At 53.8% G+C, this 14,941-nt stretch overlaps 1 protein-coding gene across 2 annotated transcripts in view; it reads left to right on the top strand.

Annotated features, from left to right (window-relative positions):
* Positions 1 to 14,941, top strand: part of TBC1D16 (TBC1 domain family member 16) — an 84,343-nt gene that overhangs the window by 16,957 nt on the left and 52,445 nt on the right. The gene's annotated exons all lie outside the window — the stretch shown is intronic.

The raw sequence follows: 14,941 nt of genomic DNA, 5'->3' as shown, positions 1-14,941 counted from the left end.
TGTCAGCTGTGTCTCAGCCCTCAGGCCGACTCCTGCCAGTGAGCCTGGGTGGTCCTGTGAGTGACTTCATGAGGTGTGGCCTGGCTCCCTTCTGGGCTCACCTTGTGTCTTGCAGGCTGCCTTGGGAATCCCCCCTGTTGCCAGCTGCAGGGGTGGGAACACGGCCCTGGGTGTTTGATAAAGGAACTAGCGTTCACTCTGCCCAGTCCTCTGTGCCCTGTGGGGCATGCTATACTTGCAGGAGGCAGGACGGCTTACCTTGGAGAGGGTCGTCTGGCCTGGGGGCCCAGGGTGATGTGTCTGGTCAAGGAGGGCCATTACCATGTCACCTGGTATCTTTGGGGTTCTCGGGTCCTGTTGGGTCCTGGGTCTTCATGGAGAGACACAACACACAGGTCTGCTCACCGCAGATGGGGAGCCTACCGCAGGCGGAAGTGTGGGTGTCACCAGAGTCCAACTTGGTGAGCCATGAGTTTTACTGAGGTCACTTACAGGAACAGAAATGACCCAAAAACCAGCAGCATCACCAATGCCTAACCCAGCATGGGTGATAGCTCACAAAGCTGGGGAGCCTGGATGCCAGCAGGCAGGTCAACGGGTTCAGAATGTCCTTCCCAGGCGCCTCAGTTGGTCTAAATGTCTTCGGTGAAATGCAGCTGCTTTCTGCTTCTGGCAGGCAGCCAGTCTGAGTTGTGTTTGCGGCCTTCCCCAGTCTCAGGGGAACTCTCTCAGCTTTTATTGTTTACTCTGGCAGGGAGGGGCCTAGTGAGTCTGGTCAGTTTCAGGGACTTCCTTTTGAGTTGCTTACCTTAACTGCTTAAGGAACTTCCCTGGGCCCCTTGGAAACTGTTAAATACAGGTCCGTAGGGGTAGGTGCTTGCATGCACAAACCCAGGACATTCAAGGGTGAGCACATCTGACACCAGCATCTTCTGTATCCTAGATGTGGCCCTCAGCTCATTAGATTTAGCTAGCATGACAAGTATAAACAATGGTGGTGAGGGCCAGTGCTATCCAGGGCATCTGTGGTTAATAATTGGGCTCACAGGTGAGCGGGCACCGTGGGCATCGGGGTCAGTCAGGTCTGGGTTACATGTGTCCATGCTCTGAGCCAGGTCCTGGCTGCTGCTCCCTGTACTGGGGGAAGGGAGAGAGGCCCAGGGGTGAGTGGCTTGCTGGAGGCCACCAGCTGGCGGGACTGGCACCCAGCAGCTGGGGCTACCCCAGGGCTGGAACACACCATCACGCTGGTGCTGCAGTGAGCCAGTCAGCAGAGAGACGGATGCCTTGCTGCCTGCAGCAGTTAGGAATTCAAGATGGAGTCTGTCCTGGTTTTGCCTCCTTGAGAAGACAGGGTCTGCTAAAGCCTAAGGGGTTGATAGCATTGGTCTTGGCGTTTGAATATGCAGATAGAGTGATGCTGTTAGCCTGAGTGGGCGTGGGCGGTCTAGACCGGCTGAGGTTCCCCCCACCCCTCACCCCCCCCCCACTCCGAGCCAGGGCAGGCTTGGGAGCGCCCCCTAGTGGTGCCACAGCAGCAGTGCAGTAGTGTGTTCCTGTGTTGCTACACCCAATGCCAGGCTGAGAGGGAGGTGGCTTTGCCTGGCTCCAGCCATGGCCTGCAGCCTGGCCTCAGCCATAGCCTAGAGTCTGGCCCCATCTTTTAAAAGCTTCACCACAGCACAGCGCAGCTGAAGGTCTGGTTTCCAAGCTCCAGCCTGGCTGCCCCTGCCGTGCATGACGGGAGGTTTTGTTTTTAGCAGATGTAGATTCTGGAAGGGTTTGGGCCCCGGGGTCTGCGTTTCCCACCATCGTTGGTTTTGCCCAGACTTGGAGTCCCCTGATACTCTGCTCTAACCCAGACTAAACCAGTATCCGTGACTCTACGGGGCAGTGACTGAACATCATGTTTTCTTTATTGAGACAGTCTCCTGTAGCCCAGGCTGGCCTTGAACTCACTGGATAACTAAGGGTGTCCTTGAATTCTGACGCCCCTGCCTTCTGAAGGCTGGGATCAAGACCGTATGCCAACGACATGGGGTTTACTCAGGGATAGGGATCCAGTCCAGGGCCTCGTGCATGGTGGGCAAGCGCTTTCCCACACGACCTTTTCCCCCAGCCCCTGGCCTGTTTTCACAGCAGCGAGGGTTGAACCCAGGGTCATTTAACACGGAGACACATCCTCAGACCTTTCCCCTCCCTCCACCCCCTTTTCAGACAGGTTCTTGCTAAGCGGTCCAGCCTGACTTTTAATTCACATTGTAGCTCAGGCAGGTCCTTAACTTTCCATTGTCCTGCCTCAGTTTCCACGTAGCCGGGATGACAGGCCTGGGCCTCCAGGCCCCCGTTCATCCTTATATTCTGAACTCCCCGAGGAATTTCTGTTTTCATCAGGCTTGAGAACCTTGGCTGTGGAGGGGTCCAAGGGAGAGCAGGTCCTGTGTGCTGGGCTGAGAACCCACCTACCTACCTGTCCTGCTCCCTGAAGCAGGAGAATTGAGTCCCAGAGAGGCCAGGCCAGGGCAGGGCAAACAGCCTGGCTCTCGGCTGCCCTCTGGTGGCAGCACTGGAGAACAACATGTGCAGGCCGAGTTGTGGCTGAGGATGGACCAGAGGAGGCAGACAGACCTGCATGGCAGAGTCATGTCCCTCTCTCCGTTTCGTTACTTGGTGGGATGTTCACAGAAAGCCTGAGTGGGTGAAAGCATCTCAGGGTCCCCTGGACTGTCTACATTTGCCCACTGCTTCTGGGATATAGCCAGCCAGGGCCTGTTTGTCAGAAAACCCAGCCGTGTACCAAGCCCTGCAGTCTCTCTCTTAACTCCCCTCCCGTGTCACAGGGATAGCCTGGAACCCATGACCTGTTGATTCAAGGCCTTCTAGGGAGTGGATGCCTGGTACTTGGCTCACAGGGCTTGGGTTCTGGTGGCCTGGACTCTGCCATCCTTCCGTCCCTCCCAAGGTGTCAAGAAACACAGCTCTGTAGCCCTGGTGGTGTGAAAGATGACGCCACAGATAGTGGGCACCTGTCACCTCTCTTCATTTCCAAGAGGAATGGGTTCAGTCTGGAGAGCCAGCTAGGTGTGAGAGTGTGGCTAGTTCATGTAAGCGTGTGGCTAGCTTGTGCGAGCCTGTGGCTAGTTCAAGTAAGCAAGCGTGTGGCTAGCTTGTGTGAACATGTGGCTAGTTCAAGTAAGCAAGCGTGTGGCTAGCTTGCGTGAGCTGGCCTTGCCCTGGGGACTGAGATTAGCACCAGACATTCGGCTTGCCTTGTTCTGGCCCAAATGGCCCATATGGAAAGAGTCCTAAGAAATACCCAAGTTTCAGAAAGAAGAAAGTGCACCCAGATGTTTGGGGGAACGAGGAAAGGGCCCGCATAGTCACCAGGGAACAAGAATGTTAGCTGACCCCACCAGAGGGGGCTCCTGCCTTGCCTCACCCCGGCTGCCATTCCCTCTTCTCCCAGCCCTGCAGCACACGGCACAGAATCCACCACAGTGGGAAGACCTATGCTGCTGTCTGGAAGTTCCCAGAGACTCAGACCCAGGGTGGGGCTGGAGAGGTAGACCGGCCAGGAGCAGGCGTGGCCCTGGAGCTCAGCCCCAGCACCACAGCCGTGGGAAGGCCTGTGCCCGGAGCTCAGCCCCAGCACCACAGCCGTGGGAAGGGCCTGTGCCCGGAGCTCAGCCCCAGCACCACAGCCGTGGGAAGGCCTGTGCCCGGAGCTCAGCCCCAGCACCACAGCTATGGGAAGGCCTGTGCCCGGAGCTCAGCCCCAGCACCACAGCCGTGGGAAGGGCCTGTGCCCAGAGCTCACAGGGCAGGGAGAGGAGGGTACCTGGGGCTCATGGACAGCCAAAGAGACCCTGTCCAAAACCAACACCAGCCAAACAAACAAAAACAATAGGCCGGGTGTGGTGGCATACACTTTTAATCTCGGCACTCAGGAGGCAGAGGCAGGTGGATCTCTGTGAGTTTGAGGCCAGCCTGGACTACGAGTCCAGGACAGCCAGGGCTACACAGAGAAACCCTATTTCAAACAAACAAACAAACAAACAAACAAACAAGTCCAGGACAGCCAGGGCTACACAGAGAAACCCTATCTCAAACAAACAAACAAACAAACAAAACAAAACAAAACAAAAGCAAGGTGAAGCTGACTTGCAGACTAAGAGTGTGGCTTGGCTCCTTCCCCAGAGGACTGAGGGTTTCTCGGCACCCACATGGCCACTGGCAGCCCTCTGGAACTGCTGTTTCATGAGTCCAACTCGCCCATCCTCCACAGGCCCTGTACATTCAAGTGGAGCACTGACAGGCAGAGCAGCCATACACTTGACACCCCTGGCTTTCACATATATGTGCAAACACGCACACACCAGAAACCAGAAGGGAAACCGAGGCTGAACTCTGGGAAGGGTAGAGACGTAAGAGGGGCCATTCAATGTGTCTCCAGGACTCCGCCCACGGAGGACGGTCCAGAGCCGTGCTGACCAACACCATCACCTCTCGTGCCACAACCCTATGACCCCTGAAGTAGGGCACACGCAACCAAGAAGTCTTACCTATTTATATTTAGAATCAGGGTGTTGGATAGCCCAGGCTAGTCTCGAACGCAGCAGGCAAGGATGACCCAGAAGCCCCCAACCGCCTGCTTCAGCCTCCTGCTGGAGCTACCATACCCAGTGTATACAGCATCAGGGAATGGAACCCAGGGCTCCCTGCGCACCAGCCACAAGCTCTGCCAGTGGAGCCCCAGCTCCAGCTTCAACTAAGTGCTTTAATTGTGTGTATCGAGGGGCACTGGTTTAAATAGCACCTGTGACCAGTGGCCTCTGTTGGATAGCCAAGTCAAGAGAAAGATACGCCTGTGTGTAAGTACAAGGAAGTCATTGAGGCAGTCTTTAGTTTTTACACATCTTATTGTGTGATTATATTAATCTTAGAAAGGAAATCAATTTTAAAAAACTAGGTAGCCCTGAGTGGGGTGGGATGGTACAGAGCCATCACTTGGAACAGAAGCAGCAGGTCTCTGTGGGTTCAGAGGCCAGCCTGGTCGGTCCTCAGAGGGCTCCAGGACAAGCAGAGAGGCATGGTGAGAGCTGTCTCAAAACAGATCTCCCAGAGCTGGAGAGGACTCAAAACTGCTCTTCCAGAGGACCAGGGTTCAGTTGCCAGCACCCACATGGGTGCCTCACCTCTGCCTGTAACTCCAATTCCAGGGGATCTGACCTCCAAGAATGCCAGACATGCGTGTGGTGCGCACACATATGTATAGGCAAAACACACATATAAAAACAAAATAGGGCCGGGCGGTGGTGGTGCACATCTTTAATCTCAGCACTCAGGAGGCAGAGGCAGGTGGATCGCTGTGAGTTCGAGGTCAGCCTGGTCTACAAAGTGAGTCCAGGACAGCCAAGGCTACACAGAGAGACCCTGTCTCTAAATAAATAAATAAATAAATAAATAAATACAAAATAAATCTGAAAAAAAATTTTAATTACAAAAACAGTGTGAGCAGATGCTGTCACCGATTCCCAGGACCTTCTCCCTAGGGATGGTGAAGGCCAAGTTCTCCCTCAAGTGCACTGTTAACTCTTGATATGTATTCCAGGGTGCCTCGCCCAGTGGAGGATTGGTGTTTAGGTGAGGGACAGATGTGGTGACCTCAGGCCTTGAGTCTCCTGCAGGGTGTCTTGCTCTTCCTATGGTTCTGTGTTCCTGCGGGCCTGCCCGAGGCCCAAGTGAGCCTGGCTCAGCTGTGGATGCGTGAGAGACAGTAAGCAAGCATCTTGGCCAGGGGCCCTGTGGCAAGGTCCACTGCCACCCCACCTTTCTCTTTGCTGCTACTGGGTCTCCTCATTGTCTCCCCATTGTCCAGCTTCGTTCCTCCCAGCTTTGACACTCACTTCCCCCCAGCCGCCCGAAGGTGGAAGAAACTTTGCCCCTGGACGGGGCATATGGAATCAATCAATCAATCAATCTGTCTCCTTTTCTCTCTCCTTCCCCCCACCCCCCCGTCCCCGCACCCCTCCTCCAGACTTCAGAAATTGCTTCCTGTGTACCCACACACCTGTGTCGGGTACACATGCATGTGTGTGCATGTGGAAGAGAGGGTTAACACCAGATGTCTTCCCCCCACCCCCGCCCCGAGACAGGATCTCTCTGTGATAGCCTTGTCTTGGACTCCCTTTGTAGACCAGGCTGGCCTCAAACTCACAGCAATCTGCCTGCCTCTGCCTCCCAAGTGCTGGGATTAAAGGCGTGCGCCACCACATCTGGTCAGATGTCTTTTTAAATTGCTTACCACCTCATTCAACTGGGAACTATCTCATTCAGCCAAACTGGCTAGCTATCAAGACAGGATCCTCCTGTGTTGGCCTTCTCAGAGCTGAGGTTAAGGGTCCCAGCGTCTTAGATGGATGCCAAGCATCAAACTCAGGTCCTCAGCCCCTTCCTTCCATCCGTCCTCCTTCCTTCCTTCCTTCCTTTCTTCCTTCCTTTCTTCCTTCCTTTTCCCCTGAGTCTCATTTGTCCAGGCTGGCCTTGAACTACTGGTCCTCCCATCTCTACCTCTCATGAGCTGGGGTTATAGAGGATCATCACACGTGGCTTGTCTGTCTGTAGGGTCTTGATTTATATTCTCTCTCTCTCTCTCTCTCTCTCTCTCTCTCTCTCTCTCTGTGTGTGTGTGTGTGTGTGTGTGTGTGTGTTGTGTATTTGCTTACTGTGGGCATGTAGGCGTCCTTGGAGGGCATTAGACTTACTGCCTGACTTGGGTGCTGGGAACCAAACTGCTGAGCCACCTCTCTAACCCCTGTCCATAGGACCTGGAAAGCCCCGTGCATCTCCTTGTTGCCTCTGCAGAGGAAGAGATGAGGATTGGTTCCCCAGGGTATCTGCCCTAGCATCATACGACTCGGGGGAACGTTTCACTTTATTAACCTGTCAGATTCAGATTCTGACAGAATGTCTGCTTTTTTGGGGAGCGAGCAAGGGGCGGGTCTCCCGGAAGCTACGTGCAGAGCCTGGAGCAGTTGGTGCCGTGGGTGTTGGCGCAGGTGTCACGGCTGACTCCGTAGGCACTGGTCGGGGTCACCCTACCTTGAAGGGCGAACAGGGTGGAATAAACGGTGTAAGTGCTTTTGCCTTGGGGAGGAAACGGGTCTGTGTCACAAGGTATCAGCTCCGTGGCTGGATTATTAATGGCGTTAGCACGCATGGTTGGCGGGGCAGCCCCTGCTCCCATATGTGTAGAGGGTAGAAGTGGAGAGTTGCTGAGAGAAATCCGAGTAGCCAAGAAGGTTCTAGAGTTAGTAAGCTTGGTGAAACCATGAGCCCAGAAGTGTGGCTGCCTGGGTGCTGCCACGAAGGTTCCTGACACCCACCTATCACCCCCAGCTGTGACTCCAGCTGACAGGGGTGTGACACGCCCCCTGGCTGCCTCCTGAGTGGCCAGCTGGTCCTTTCTGTGCGGCCAGCCATGCGCAGGGAGGGAGGCACGCCCAAGGATGAGTGGGTATCCTCAGAGGGTGAGCAAGGGAGGAAGGAGGAGCGCAGCAGGCACGGCCTTGGCAAGCCCTGGCTGCCCCTCCCTGACCCTCTGCTCCCCCTCAGAAGCTGCCCAGCCCATGGCAGTGTTCTAAGAAGACATAGAGGGAAAAGAACCATCAGTCAAGGGATAGAGGGCAAGTGGAGAGATCCAGAGGTTGGAGAGGGCAGAGGGGCACTTGAGCAAGGGGCGGGGCCTGGTAGCAGGTGGGTGTCTAGGACGCCCCTCAGTCACAGTGAGAACCAAGGCCGCATGGGATGAGGGTCAGGTACTAGAGCCCGGTCTGTGGGTGTCGCCCCCTGCTGGTGTCAGGTGAGTCCTACAGAGACAGAGGGAAGGAATCCTGAGAGGTGCCTGGGAAGGATGGATCCCACCCTCCCCCCCCTCCCCCCCTGCCCCCCCTCCCCCCTCCCCCCCAACCCCACTGTGGGCCATGGCACGGCTTGAGATGCCTGCCACTCCTGCCATTCAGGAAACTGAGAAGACCTGTGCGCACACACGCACACACATCTCGCCACAGTCTCTGCAGCAGCCTGGCGCAGGAGGCTGCTGCTTCCGGGAGCTGTTGTTTAGGCTTGTTTGCGCTTCTGCAGCCGGGAGCTGAGATTTATTTCTTTAAAACATCCCCTTGCTCGACACCCTGCAATCTGTTCCGTGCTATGTAAGACTCATCTTGCCGTATGTTTCTGTAGCACTTGGCAGGCTTCTTCCGGAGGCTATCCCTCCCCAGCCCACCCCCAACTGAGGTGGCTGTCCCCACCTGCACCCCCTGCCTGAAAGATAGCCCTCCAGGGTTGCCCTAGGAGCTGTGGGGACAACACCAGCAGTTCTGAGAGCCACGGGCTGGCCTGCAGACTCCCCCGGGGATGTCTAGAAACAGTGTGTGTGTGTGGGGGGGTGTCTCACCGTCAGGCCAGGAAGTTGAGGATGCCCAGGCAGCAAGCACGCAGGGCCCTCAATCTCTGGCTGCTCCTCAGCTTCCTGCTCATTAGCAGGCTTTGGCTGCCACTCCAGGAACTCGGAGGCACTGCCAAAGAATTTGGACTGGGTCTCGTCAGGGCCTGGCCCTTCCGTGTGCCACTCACTGTGCACATGTGTTTGGCTCACACATGGCAATGAGAGGAGCTTGGGGGAGGGGAGGGGGACCCAGCAGGGCTGCAGCCTCGTGCCAGATACCCAGGTGTGAACTGCAGCTCACCCACGGTCCCTAGTGTGACCTCAGCAGGGGTCTCACCTCCCATCCTCAGTCTCCCCACCTGTGAAACGGGGCCTTGGTGAGGGTGCACGGTATGTGCAGGGCCCTGGCCGTGAGCCCAGCACAGTGGGCAGGCACTCACCGTCGCCATGGTGACCAGGCTGACAGGTAGCGCATGTCCAACGTTCTGCAGCCTTCTGCTCCGAGTGTGGTATGGGTGTCCCACGGCCACCATGACAGAGAGCCATAAGCCAGCCGCCTAAGACAAGAGAAACACGATGAACAGATGTCCAAGGTCCTGTGGTCTTCCGGGGCAGAGCCTGACTGTCTGCCCTAGTTCCTGCAGGCTCCAGCTTCAGCCGTGGTCACGTGACCTTGCCCCATCTGTGTGTTCGTGCCCCACCTGGTGAGGATGCTGGCTTAGGGTACCCCCCACCCCCTCCAGCACGTCCTGATCTGAACCTGGCTGCACCTGGTAAGGCCTGGTAAGGGGAGATGCCCGCAGGACAGGCACTTGAACATGGGTCAACCTTTCCTATGGTCTGTGGGCGTCGATATCAATGGCTGGGACAAAGTTGGAGGTCCCGTTCTTGCCCAGTTTTAGGGAAGGTCACTCAGCAAGGTAACTGTGAGTTACTGGCCATGGCATTAACTCTGAACTTAAAGACATTACAATGGGTTAGGGAAGCTGTTGTACACTTTTAATCCCGGGAGGCAGAGACAGGCGGATCTCTGTGAGTTCAAGGCCAGCTTGATCTGCAGCGTGAGTCCAGGACAGCCAGGGCTTGGCAGGTAAAAGCCCTAGCCAGGCAGGCCTGACAACCTGACTTAGATCCTGGAAGCCGCATAAAAAGCCAGATGTTCTGTACATCTGTAATTCCAGCGTTCCTGTAGTGTATAGAAGGCGGAGACAGGAGGAGCTCCTGGAAGCTCACAGGCCAGCCCGCCCAGATTTCATGGGCAGAGAAAAAGAGAAAAGAGCGTGCCCTGACTGAACAGAGTGGGAGCTGAGAACTGATTGCTGATGACCTCCGTGTGCATGCTATGGAGATGGTTTGTGGTATGTGTGTGTGGTGTGTGTGTGTGGGGTGTGTGTGTGTGTGTGTGCATGTGCGTGCGTGTGTGCGTGCGTGAGGGGGGACGGGGTGGGTGTGCGCGCGCATGTGTGTGTGGGTGCGTGTGTGTATGTGTGTGTGCATGCGTGCGTGCATGGTAGGGGGACAGGGGTGGATGTGTGCGCACATGTGTGTGTGGGGGGGTGGGGTGTGTGGGGGTGTAGGTGTGTATGTGGTGTGGGTGTGTGTGTAGGTGTGTGGGTGTGCCTTCTTGGAGCCTCTTGTTCACTCATCCTTTTCATTTCAGCTCCAGTTGGCCTCTGAGGCCAAATGGATCTTGTTCTAAGTCTCCAGAGGTGACTGGAGCCTGAGAAAAGACGTATTAATTTGCTTTAATATCGACAATATGGGCCTGGAGAGATGCCTCAGAGGTTAAGAGCACTGGCTGTTCTTCCAAAGGTCATTGAGTTCAATTCCAAGCAACCACATGGTGGCTCACAACCATCTATAATGAGATCTGGTGCCCTCTTCTGGTCTGCAGGCACACACGCAGGCAGAACATTGTATACATAATAAATAAATAAATAAATAAATCTTTTAAAAAAACCCAAAAAACAACAGGGCTGGAGAGATGGCTCAGAGGTTAAGTGCACTGTCCTGTTGTTTCAAAGGTCCTGAGTTCAATTCCCAGCAACCACATGGTGACTCATAACCATCTATAACGAGATCTCTTACCCTCTTCCGGTGTGTGGGCACATACAGGCAGAATCCTATATGAAAAACAAATCTTTAAAAAATTTTTTAAAAAAACAACAACAATATGGAGGCTAGAGAGATGGTTCAGTGGTCAAGAACACCAGCTGCTCTTCCAGAGGACCTGGGCTCAACTCCCAGCTTCACACGGTGCCTCCCAACTGCTTGTAAGTCCAGTTCTGGAGATCTGGTGTCCTCTTCCGGCCTCCATGGGCACTAGGCACATTCAAGTGATGCTCAGACACACAGGCAGGCAAAATAGGACTCAAAAAAAAAAAAGTAAATCTTTTTTTTTTTATGACTCAGCGCCAGGCGACGTGGCTCACACTTGTAATCCCAGCACCAGGGAGACAGAGGCAAGAGACCTGCTAAGTCTGAGGCCAGACTGCGCTGCAGGGTGGAACGTTTTCTCAGAGAAAGAAAGATAAAAGGACATGTGCCTGTTTCAGAAGTTTGTGCATGTGTGTGTGTGCGATGGGGGGGGTGTCTTTGATGCTGTGGGGCGGTGGTCACTGTTGTCATGTAGGTTTGTTTTCCTCCTGGTCTCTCAAAGTGAGAGCTGCCCGGAGCTAGTGTTTTGTGTGCCAGGGGCTGGAAGATGGGCCAGAGAGCTGCACTTTGTGCTTTGCGGACCACAATAGGCTCTGCTGCCCTTTCTGAGTGCCACTTTGTGTGGCAAAAGCCTCCACCCAAATAAGCAAATGTCACACACACACACACACACACACACACACACACACACACACCACCATGAACCTCACCAGGGACACTGAGATGTGATCTTTGTACAATTTTTATAAGTCATAAAATATTCTTTTTACTTTTTTTCAACATTTAAACTATCCAGACGTAAACTAGGTGTGGCATATGATTTTAATCCCAGTACTCCAGAGGCAGAAGCAGGTGCTCTCTGTGAGTTCAAGGCTCACCTGGCCTACAGAGCCAGTTCCAGGACAGCCAGGGCAGCTGTGAGACTCTGTCTCAAAACAAACAAGACAAAACCCAACCCATTTGGGCTGGAGATGTCTTCATGAAACCCTGGGTTACTCTCCAGCACTTCATAAGCCAGCTGTGGTGGGGCAAGCCTCCAGTGCCAGCATTCCAGGCAGGAAGGCCAGAATTTCAAGGTCATTTTTGGCTACATAGTAAGTTAGTTAGAGGCCAGCTTGGGACACGTGAGACCTGTCACAAACAAGCCAAAAGTGTGTATAGGAGTTGGGGTTGGAGGAAAAAGTCTGGTAGTTAAAATATTTTAGAACCAGGCATGGTGGCACCCACCTGCAATCCCAGAACTCAAGAGGCCAAAGGAAGAGAGGGTCTTGAATTAGAGGCCGGATGGGCCACGCAGGCCTCTTGTCTCAATCATGAAAAACCAAGACCAGTGAGATGGCCTAGCATGTAAAAGCTCCTGCTGTCAAACAATGAGCTGTGTGGTCCTCAGGACCCAGGAAGTGAGGGAGAGCCCTGACTGCTGCAAGCTCTTCTCTGCTTCCTGCTCATGTGCACACACAGAAGTGAGTGGAGGGAAGGGAGACTGCCCAGCTCCTGGCTGCAAGGACGGACAGCAGCCGGGACTGTGCCCGGGCTGGAGTTTACTGAGCCCTGATCTAGACCAAGCACAGTAGAAACAATAATGGGTGACATTTGCCTGTCCCCAACGGTGGCGTCCTGCATAGACCCTCACTTGGCCTTTATTCAGTAAAGGAAACTGGGCTAGTCTGTGGGTGTCCTATGGCGGCAGGGACGGTCTCTGAAAAGTGTGTGTGTGTGTGTGTGTGTGTGTGTGTGTGTGTGTGTGTGTGTCGTGTGGCCTCATGTCTCCCATATCAAGATACAGAGTACAAGGCACCCTTAGGTCATCTCTGCAGAACTGTCCCCAGCTCCTTGTCTCCGTCCTTGAGCACCACTCCCTTTCCTGTCTCTACAAGGACGCTTAAGCACCGCCCGCGTTGAGGTCTGTATAAGACCGTATCCCACCTCACTGCCGAATACGTCTCATAGTACGGGCCACACCCACTGAAGGGCACTGGTGGGTTGCCTCCAGCCTGGGGCTGTTACAAACCAAGCCTTTATGGATGTTCATAAAGGTCTTGTCTGAGTGTTTTCATTCTCTGTGATAAAGTCCCAGGAGTGGGGGCGGGGGAGCTGTTGGACAGCGGGGTGAGTGCATCTTGTTCAATTCTATAAGAAATTGCCAAGCTATCTTCCAGCAGGGCTGTGCTATTTAATACTTATATTTTTCGCCCAACAATCTGTGAATGATCCAGTTTAAAAAAAAAAAAAAGATTTATTTATTAGCTATACAGTATTCTGCCCGCATGTGTGCCTGCAGGCCAGAAGAGGGTGCCAGATCTCATTATAGGTGGTTGTGAGCCTCCATTAGGTGCTGGGAATGGACTCAGGGCCTTTGGAAGAAAAAGACAGTGCTCTCAACCTCTGAGCCATCTCTCCAGACCCTTCTTGTTTTTGACAATTTTACAGATGTATAGGATATGTTTTTAATGTCTTCTTTTCAGAAGTTTTATTATCTTAATTCTCTTCTCCCCACGTACATGTGTGTGTGTGTGTGTGTGTGTGTGTGTGTGTGTGTGTGTGTGTGTGTTGCCCATGGAGGCCAGAGGCTTCAGGTAACCCATAGCTAGAGTTTCAGAGGGTTGTGAGCTGTCTGCCAAGCGTACTGGGGACAGAACCCAGGGCCTTTGAAGAGCAGGGTGCATTCTTACCTGCCAAGCCATCGCTCCAGAGCTCGTGTGATGCGTTTTGATCACATTCATCGCATTACTTTCTTTTGTCCTCTTCCCTCCGACCCCCTCTTTCCTCTCAGCTAGCCCCCCTCCTTTTCATGGCCTTCCGTGGCAGCAGAGCTTAATTAGAGCTGTTTGCAAGAGCACAGGTGGGAGGTTACTTACTGGAGCACGCGCTCCACCAGTGGCCACGCCACTAAAGGAAATCTCTCTCCTTCCATTCCCAGCAACCGTTTACTACCCTGAGCTCCTGGGGAGGGGGGGTCCTCATGAAGTCCTACCCCCGCCCCCTGTTCATGGTGGAATGTTGACAGGCCCCATCTTGTGCCCGTCTGGTGGGGGGGGGGGCGCGCCACTGCTGTGAGTTACAACGCAGCAACGAGCCACCCCATCCTACAGCTCTTAACATTCTTTCTGACCTCTCTTCCGTGATGCTCTCTGAGGCTAGGAGGAGGAAGTGCGCATGTCCTGTTTAGGGCCATTTTCTGAATTCCCACCGACTCCTTGTGTTGGCAAGTCTGGTCTTGAACCCCTGGACTCAAGCAACACCCCCCGCCCCCCCCACCCCCTGCCCCCCCACCCCCCCACCCCCTGCTTCAGCGTCTTGAGTAGCCATTGGGACTACAGGCACATACTAGGGTACCTGGCATTGTTTGCTTATCTGAAACGGTCTGGGCAGGTGTGTGGCAGTGCCCTAGGGTGCCTGCAGTCCCCTCTGTTGACGACTGGGCACCTTGCACCTTTACACGTGTTCATGTGTATACTCTCAGTCAAAATGTCGCTCTCTCTGGAAGTGCCTACGCTCTGTCGGTGTTTGTTTTTACTCTCTGTTGAATTTCAATGGTGTTTTATTTGTTTTAGAGACTCGGGTTTTGTTGAACATGTGTGGCTTATCAGGGTCTCCTTCTGTGGCTTGCACCGTTGGTGCCAAGTCTCAGGACCCCTGGTCTGGCCAGGGCTGGAGGCCATTCAGACACTCCTCTGCTTTGTGGTTTTGTGTCCGTGGCCTCATGAGAGTGAACTTGGGTGTGAGGTTTGTGTTCAGGCTGTGCAACGGCCCCAGCGTCACACGTTGGGAAGATTTCTTTGCTGGCAGAGTCCTTTCTCTCTACTGTCAGCGGGGAACGCGTGTGTGGGTTGTTGTTTTTTCATTTTTCTTTGAGATTACAGTTACGTCATCTCTTTCTTACCTTTCCTCCCTCCAAGCCTTCCTTCCTGTGTTACCTCTGTTCAAATTCGTAACCCTTTTTCTTTAATTGTTGCTACGTGTGTGTGTTTGTGTGTGTGTGTGTGTGTGTTTGTGTGTGTGTGTTCTGAAATATATAAACACAACCTTCTCAGTCTGTATACCATTACCTGTCTGTATATTTTCACACCTGGTCATTTGGTGTCGGATAACCAGCTGGTGTGCCCTTTTCTGGGGAAGACTGTTTCTCCCGCCTGCAGCAGTCTTTAGCTGCCTGTAGCTCTCTGTATGGCTTTCTCCGTCCACGTTATCATGTTTGTTAGTGTCATCCTTGTTCAGGTCAAACTTTAAGGGTGCAGCTTCTGATGTTTCCAACCTCACAGCACGTCATTATGTTTTCAAAAGCAAAAGGAAACAGGTAAAACGAGCCACCAAAACTCCCCAGCGATTCAGATTGGT

This window comes from Acomys minous (assembly GCF_964271855.1).
Source record: "Acomys minous genome assembly, chromosome: 12".
Taxonomy (NCBI): domain Eukaryota; kingdom Metazoa; phylum Chordata; class Mammalia; order Rodentia; family Muridae; genus Acomys; species Acomys minous.
The sequence above is the reverse complement of the archived record's forward strand: the minus strand, read 5'-3'. Positions and strand labels throughout refer to the sequence as shown.